This window comes from Marmota marmota, unplaced genomic scaffold (genome assembly GCF_001458135.2).
Source record: "Marmota marmota marmota unplaced genomic scaffold, marMar, whole genome shotgun sequence".
Lineage (NCBI taxonomy): Eukaryota > Metazoa > Chordata > Mammalia > Rodentia > Sciuridae > Marmota > Marmota marmota.
This window is the reverse complement of record NW_026000174.1, coordinates 59,838,022-59,846,776: the sequence shown is the minus strand read 5'-3', so window position 1 is coordinate 59,846,776 and position 8,755 is coordinate 59,838,022. Positions and strand designations below refer to the sequence as shown.

Here is an 8,755-nt window from a genome sequence, read left to right as displayed (position 1 = left end):
TGTCATGTATAACTAATTAAAACAAATAAAAATAAAAAAGAAAGATTATGAAGTCCAATAAAGGGATTCTCAGGCTACTGGCAAAAAAAGTATATTTGAAAAATATTTGAAATAATACTTTGTAAGTTTTATATAAACTCCATCATATTTTTCACCATCTACATAAAAATTTCTCTTTGAAGATTACATTTTTCAAATTATACTCTAGAGAAAATGAGTCTCAGGAGAGTTCTTAGAACATTTCCCACATTCTAGCATCTTAGGTGTTGATAGGGTAACCTGGATTTAAGAACTGAACATGTTAACACACTTTCAATTTCTAAATCATTAAAGGGTGGTAACATGTTTCCACTGCATGCTTTGATGTGCTGAATTGGAACAATTTGTATCCAACCTAAAAGAGCTTTTTGGCCACCACTTTTAAAGCTTCTTTCACCTCCTTGTTTCTCAGGCTGTAAATCAGGGGGTTCAACATGGGAATGACAATGCCATAAAATGCAGAGGCCACTTTCATATTCTCCTGGGAATTCTCAGAATGACGCTGTAAGTACATGTAAGCAAGGGTGCCATAGAAAATGGTGACCGCTGTCAGGTGGGAGGCACAGGTGGAGAAGGTCTTCTTCCTCCCTGCAGTAGAAGACATCTTCAGGATGGTGGTCAGGATGTAAATGTAGGACAAGGTGACGACCAACACAGTGAATGTCAAGTTAAATCCCACAAACACAGTAAGTACCAGGATGTTGATGTCAATGTTGGAACATGATAGCATGAGAATTGGGGGAACATCACAGAAAAAGTGATTGATGCTGTTGGACCGACAGAAGGACAGTGAAAATGTAAAACCTGTTTGTACGGAGGCATTTATTGATCCCATGAGATATGAACCAGCTACCATCTGGATGCAGACTGTCTGAGACATGATGATGGAATAGTGAAGAGGCTTACAGATGGCTACATAACGGTCAACTGCCATCGCTGCCAGGAGGTAGCAGTCGCTGGTCACAAAGTTTGCATAGACCAGTAATTGCATTAAGCATCCACCAAACGATATGGACTTGTTTTCTGTGATGAAGTTTTGCAGCATCTTGGGAGTGATAGCTGTCATGTAGCAGATGTCAACAAAGGCCAGATGTTATAGGAAAAAGTACATGGGTGTTTGGAGTCTGGCATCTGTCCTGATGAGTAGGATCATTCCAGTATTCCCCACTGTGGACGTCACGTAGATCATGAGAAACACAATGAAGAAGATGATCTGAAACTGACGTTGGGCACCAAATCCCAGAAGGTAGAATTCAGTCACTTCAGTGCCATTTCCTTGTGTCATGGCTACCAAAAACCTGCAGAGGAACAGAATCACAACAAGACAGAAAATCTGTGATTGATTCCAGTTTATGTTACGTTTTTGACTTTGATGTTCATGACAAACCAAATAAAGTTATTGATTTCCAATTAATTGGAAAAATATTCTTGATTAAAAATCCAGTTCATAAGTAGTATAATAGAATCGTTAGTTATTTTTAAAATGAAGAATACTACTTAGATAAATGTTGTCTTTTAATATGTGGATCTAAAAAGTGATAAAGAGTTTTATAATAAGACGATATCAAAATTTGATTTCCAAATTTTTTTAGCTGCTTGTAGTTTTCCTCAGACAGTTATTATTTACTCATCTAATTTTAGTTCAAGCTCCTGGACCCTTGGTATGGCAAAAATTGGCTGTTGCCCATCTATACATGACTTTCCAGATAGGACCAGTCATAAACCACATTTCCAATCAACTTGCTCTTGTGTGGTCATGATGTGATGCTCTGCCCAAGTGTGGACAAAATTAATGTATGCTACATCTAGGCCTGAACCAACTCTCTCAACCTATTTCTAAAGAAACAGGAACCATATGACTTTTTGTACCCTTTCTTCTTTATCTAGTAGCTATATATTGATATTCAGGGCAATTTTGCAAGTCATGTTTTAGGGTGGCAAGATATTATATGGAAAACAGATAAAAATATGAATTTCAGATAAAACGTAATTTTTTAGTAGAAATGTGGCTTAAATAGTACATGGAAATAGTAGAATATGACTCATTGTTTATCTGAATTTCAAATTAACTGGACATCCTGGATTTTTATTTCTTAAGTCTGAAGGTCCTGTGTGGCTTATTGCACTCTACCTTAGGCTGGATACATGAATGAACATGTGGAACAGTGTCCCTGCCTTGGTCCTTTTGATGTTGCTATAGTAGAACAGCAGAGATTTGGTGATTTAAATAGAAAAAAAATTGGTATTTATTTAGCTCACAGTGCCGGAGGTTGAGAAGTCCAAGATTGAAGGACTGCATCAGGCAGGGGCCTTCTGACCTCACATACAAATCTTTCCTTTCAGAGTGTAAAAATTGAAATGTAATTATTAAAGTTTATATAAGGTATTAAAGAAAAAAAATGGCAGTGCTAAGGACTTTGCACATGCCAGGCAGATGCTGACCATGATACAAAGTATTAATACCATAGTCAAAGGTATTAAAATTAGCTATTATTTTTATTTTGAATTATATCATCCTTTATCTGTCTCTTGTTTTAAATATTTCCTCCATAAGCACACAGTCTAATTTTTGTTTATGTAATTTCATAATTTTTGAAATTATGTACCTGTAGAGACAGGTGTCTCTGGGTTTGAATTCTTGTCCTGCTGATTAATAGAGGCAAAGGATGTGTAACCTGCCTCACTTCCTTTCTCTGTAACATGGAAGTTTACTTGGAAATTTATTATATGCAATGAAGCAATGTTTCTAAGAGCAAAAAATTTGAAAATATATTTAAATAAAAGTTTGAAAATACATATTCTGGATCAATGCATAGTCCAAAACTGTGACAGATACATACTCTTCTAAGAGGGTACCCATGGTTTACTTTTAAAGGATAAAGCAAACTGTAGAATAATATTTAGCATGTGGGGGCCCTTTAGCAAACTATTTCTCTCACTCTCAGTTCTTATCTCTTATCAAACTATTATAATCACCACAGTATGGTTTGAGTGAGAAGGAACCTTACTATTAAACTTAGAAACTTTGTTATTAACTGGTTTTTACACTATAAAAAATAAATTCAAGGGCTGGGGTTGTGGCTCAGTGGTAGAGTACTCTCCTAGCATGAGTGAGGCATTGGGTTCGATCCTCAACACCACATAAAAATAAGTAAATAAAAATAAAGGCATTGTGTCCACGTACAACAAAAAATATTTAAAAAAATAAATAAATAAACAAATTCCTGACTTTTATCATTTAAAAATGAACACTTCTTATTTTTTATATTGTCATTGGTATGCTAAGGCTCAAGTCCATCATTTCGATTTTGCCTTCTGTTTTTTTTTTTCCTTTGTTGTGGGTCATTTGAATTTTTTTTTTAGAATTCCAATTTGATTTATCGGCAGTGTTTTTATTTGTGGCTGCTCTGTGTATTATGTTGGAGGAACATAACTAGTTTACATGTTACCTATTGAAATTATATGGAAACACTAGTTCCTTTTTAAAATTAAAATGTTTGTACATATTAGTGGGATTTGTTGCTACATATTCATAGATGCACACAATATAAAAATATAATTTGGTTCACTATCCCTCCCCAGCATTCCTCCTCCTCCTCCTTCTCCTCCTCCTCCTCTTCCTCCTCTTTCTTCTTCTTCTTCTTCTTCATCCTTTACTGTCTCTTGTTTTAAATATTTCCTCCATATATCGATAACCAAACTGAATCAAGTCAAAAGTTTCCTTTGACAAACATAAATTAGTAAGCTCAAGAGGAGAATAAAAATGTATTGAATTGATCTCTGTTTTTGCTGTGTCCATGCTCTCTGATCTTCCCGGTGTTCCATGTTTCCTTCCTTTCCTTAACTTTCAGTTAAAAGTAAGAGGTTGGCAGAGTGGATAGACCAACATGCTATAAATTCTGTGAACAAGAAACTCACTTCAAATGAAGTGATATCTGTAGGTCAAAAGGAACAGGAAGGAACAGATGTAACATGCAAACATTAACTAACGTCTTGAAAGCATGGCTATATTAATTTCGGGTAAAGTAGACTTCATAGCAAAGAAATTTCCCAGGGACAGAGAAAGACATTACACAATGACAAAAGGGTTAAGCTGCCAAGAAGAAAGAGCAATTGCAGATGTGTGGGCACCAAGCAAGAGACCTACAAATGAATAAAGAACCCAAACTGACAAAATCTGAGACAGGAAAAGGCCACCTGTAATTAGAATTCAGTGTTCTTTTCTTGAGAACTGATAATGCATCTAGACAGATCAGCAAGTATATGGACATTAGCCAACAGGGGCTGCTTGACTATATAGAACACTCCATGCAACAGCAGCAAACATATTCTTCAGTATGTACAAATATATTTTGAGACAGACCACATCATGAGTCATAAACATTCTGTATCAACTTCAAATAACTGAAATAATTTTGGGTGCAGTGGGGCACGCCTGTAATCTCAGCATTTCAAGAGGCCAAGACAGGAGGATTGCAAGATGCAAGCCAGGCTCAGCATCTTAGCAAGGCCCTTAGCAACTTAAGAAGACTCTGTGTCAAAATAAAGAATAAAAAGGGCTGGGATGTGACTCAGTGGTAAAATGCCTCTGGATTAAATCCCCAGCGTCAAAAACAAAACCCTGGAATCATACAATGAGTGTTCCATGAACATAATGAAACCAAAGTATAGATAAATATTGTCCATAAATTGGCAAAGAAACAACTCATTTCTAAATAATATATGGGTTGGCAAGTAAAACTCAAGAGAAAAAGAAAAGAAAATATAAAACATGACCTAGCAAAAACTTTTGAGCTACCATCAAATCATGTTGACAGGACTAAATGCTTGCAAAAAGAAAAAAAAATATATCAACTCAATTTTTTAAGTTATCAACTCAAGAAAGTAGAAAAGGAGCAACATGATTCTAAAGAAAATACAGGGAAGGGAAAAATTAAGCAAAATACAGAAATTAATGAAACCGAAGAGAGAAAAACCATAGAAAGAAAATAAATAAAACAAATCACCAGTTCCTTGAAAAGACCCACATAATTGAAAGAGTCCTAGTATGTCTGACAAAGAAAAGAGTGATAAGACATCAAGTACTAATCCAGGAATAAAACAGGCTGAATCACTTCACACCAGCAAACAATAAAAGAATACAGGAATTCAATGCAGAACTGTTCACACATAGATGTGACAAGTTAGAAGACAAGGATGTAGTCCTTGAAACAAGATTGTCATGACTAACTCAATATGAAATTGGTAATTTCAGTAGCCATATGGCCATGAAGAAAATTAAATTTTTAGTTATAAAACTTCCCCTTCAAAACTCACTGGAGAATTTAACCAAAGTTTAGAAAAGAAGTAAAGACAATGTGGAAAGGACATTTCCCAAATTATCCCATGAGTCTAGTACTTCTTTGATAATACTGCCTGATAAAGATAAGACTGAAAAAGAAACCTACTGTCCAATATCTTTCATGAATATATAGGCAAGATTTTTAAATTTTTTATACTGGGGATTAAACTCAGGGGGACTTTACCAATGAGCTACATCTCCAGCCCTGTTTCCCTGTTTATTTATTTAATTTTAATTTTGAGACAGGGTTTCAAAATTGCTTTGGGCCTTGCTAATTTGTTGAGGGTGGCCTTGAACTTGTAATCGTCCTGCCTTAGATTTCCAAGTCACTGGGATTACAGGTGTGTACCACCACATCCAGCTAGAAACAACATCCTCTTACAAAATGTTAGAAAATGTAATTCAGATACACAAACACAATTTTATACCATGACCAAGTGGAGTTACTACAGTATTTGTGAAAACCTAGTTGGTTATATGAAAGTTGATCAATACAACTCACCATTTTTACAATCTAAACAAGAATCACAGGATCATGCAAATTTATGCACAAAATTCAACCCCATTTGTGATTATAAGACAAAGCTCAGAAAACTAGTAATAGCAGCAATTTCCTCACATTGATGAAGAAAATCTACAAAATAATCATACTTAATGATTAGGCTTAAGGCTTGCAACCTAACATCAGGGAAAAGGCAATATACTCTCATCCCTGGAATATTATACTTGTGTAAGACTTACCCCAAAGATTAAGGGAAGAAAATGAATAAAAGTCACATTTCAATAAGAAGGAAAGACAACTTTTCCTATTTGCAGATGACATAATAGTCTATATTGAAGATACCAAGTAATCTACCAAGCTCTTCTAGAGATAAAAAGTGAATGTAGCAAAGTTGTAGAACATAAGATGACTATAAAGACATCAATATTATTCTTGTGCTAGCCATGGAAAGGTAGAACTGAAAATAAAATATGTTATTTGCAGTCACCTGAGCAGTCAAAATACTTAATTGTAAATCAGAAAAACCTGCATAGGATTAGTGTGCAGAAAATTACAAAATACCAATGAGAGAAATCAAAGATCTAAATAAATAGACCTACTGTGTTCATGAGTTAGAAGACTCAAAATAAAATTGGAGTTCTCCCTAATTTGAAATACAGATATATATATATATAATATATATTATATATATATATTCTGTCAATACCTACCTGCAGAATATTTTTTAAGCATATAGCCAAGGTTTTTCTACTAATTATATGGAAGGCAAAAAATTAAAGTATCTAAAACAATTCTGAAAAAAATGTGTGAATCACTCCACTTGATATGAGATTTGTCATTTAGCTACAGTAGCCAACACTGTACTATTGGTGTTGGGAGAGACACTAAAATATAGCAGAAAAAAAAAAAAAAAACAGAAATAGACACATACAGGTACAAACAGAAGGTTTTGGTAAAAAGACAAAAGCCATCCAGTAGAGGAAGTATGTCCTTTTAATAAATGGAGCTGGAGCTTTTGTCTAGCAAGAGGAAAAGACCTCAACCTCAATGTTACATCTTCTACAAGAAACATATTACATATTTAAGTGCAAAATATAAAACCATGAACATCTAGAAGATAACATAAGACCAAATTTTAGGTCCCGGGGCTTAGTGAGGGGTTCTTATATATGACACAAAAGCACAATAGATAAATAAAGATATGTAAATAACCCTCTAAAATTAAAATTTTTGCTCTGCTGAATGAAAAGGCATGCTACGGACTATAGAATATATTTACAAAACCCGTATCTAATACTGGACCTATATCTAGAATTTATAGAGAACTCTCAAATTCAAAATTTAAAAATCAAGTTAGAAAATTGATAAAAGGCACCAGTAGACATTTCACATAAAAGGTTCTATGATCACAAATAAACATATGAAATATGTTGAATGTTAGTAGCCATCAGGGAAATGCAAATTAAGAGCATGAAGGGATAACACCACACTCAATGTGATGAGATCTCCCTGCACAAGTGTGATCATGACTAAAATAAAAATAATGACAATACCAAACACTGGCCAAGCTGAAAAACTATGTGTCATAAGGAGGTGGTGGGAAGGTCAAACAATACAATGACTCTGGAATATAGTTTGATAGTATCTTAAAAAATATCAACATACACTTTAAAATATCAGCATACACCTATCATATGGCACAGCTTTTGTACTCTTTGAAAATTATGTTTGCCACAAGACTTATGACCCAGAAAAACATGTCAATAAATTTACCTAACAGCTTCACTTGTAAAAGCACCAAACTATAAATAATCCAAAGGCCAAGGGCTTGAAAACAGGTTATTAGTTAAGCAAATCGTGGTAGAGTCATAGTGTGAAATAGCACCTCGAAATGAGAAGGACCAAATCCTTGATTTTTTTTTTTTTTAGAGAGAGAGAGAGAGAGAATTTTTAATATTTATTTTTTAGTTATCGGCGGACACAACATCTTTGTTTGTATGTGGTGCTGAGGATCGAACCCGGGCCGCACGCATGCCAGGCGAGTGTGCTACCGCTTGAGCCACATCCCCAGCCCCCAAATCCTTGATATTTACAACAACATAGGGGGTCTCCATGACTGCATGCTGAGTAAAAAGAAAGCTAATTTTTCCCCTTTTTTGAGAAAAAGGAAAAAGAAGGTTTAAAGAAATGTTACTGCTTTTCTAGCAAAGAAGTACAGGAGAGTCCTGTCCCAGAGGCTGTGATTCTGCCCATCAGCTGGAACAAGGGGCTGTTGGAGTTGTAATTAATTCACTTGTTAATTTGGGAGACAGTCATTTTTGAGGTCTTCTGGTGCCATCCCCCAAGTCTAGATTACTTCCTTCTTATGGTGGGTGTGTACTCAAAGGACAGATAAATATGCTTAAAGTGGGGAAGAAATTTAAACCCATTTCTCCTGAGATTAGGCAGAGGGAAAGATTAGGGAGGAGCAGGGAGAAAGGAAGAGAAAGAGACATGTCCATTTTAAAAATAAGTTTCAATGGTAGAGCAGCCAGGGCTGTCTGTATTCAAGGAATGAAGTGGACCACTGTTACATTTCTCCACTATCAATTTCTGCATTCCTTTTCTATGGAAAAATGGGCAATGACATCTCCAAGCTGAGGAAGCTAATTTTCAATAACCACATGCTTTATGATTCTATTTTATGGCCTATCAAATGACAAAATTGTAAAGATGGAGAAAATGTTAGTGATGCCCAGGCTGTAGGTAGAGGAATGTGGTATAAGGGGCCCTGTGAGAGAATTTGTATGGAATCTGAGCCTGTGATAGAATATTGTACATCTCAGTCATTATGGGGGTTGTACTGATCCACGCAGAGAGACTGCGGCACCATT

General features: G+C 35.2%; 1 pseudogene; it reads right to left on the bottom strand.

Moving 5' to 3' along the window:
- Positions 1-394: 394 nt before the first annotated feature.
- LOC107135371 lies at positions 395-1,324 on the bottom strand (annotated as a pseudogene).
- Between the last annotated feature and the right edge of the window lie 7,431 nt (positions 1,325-8,755).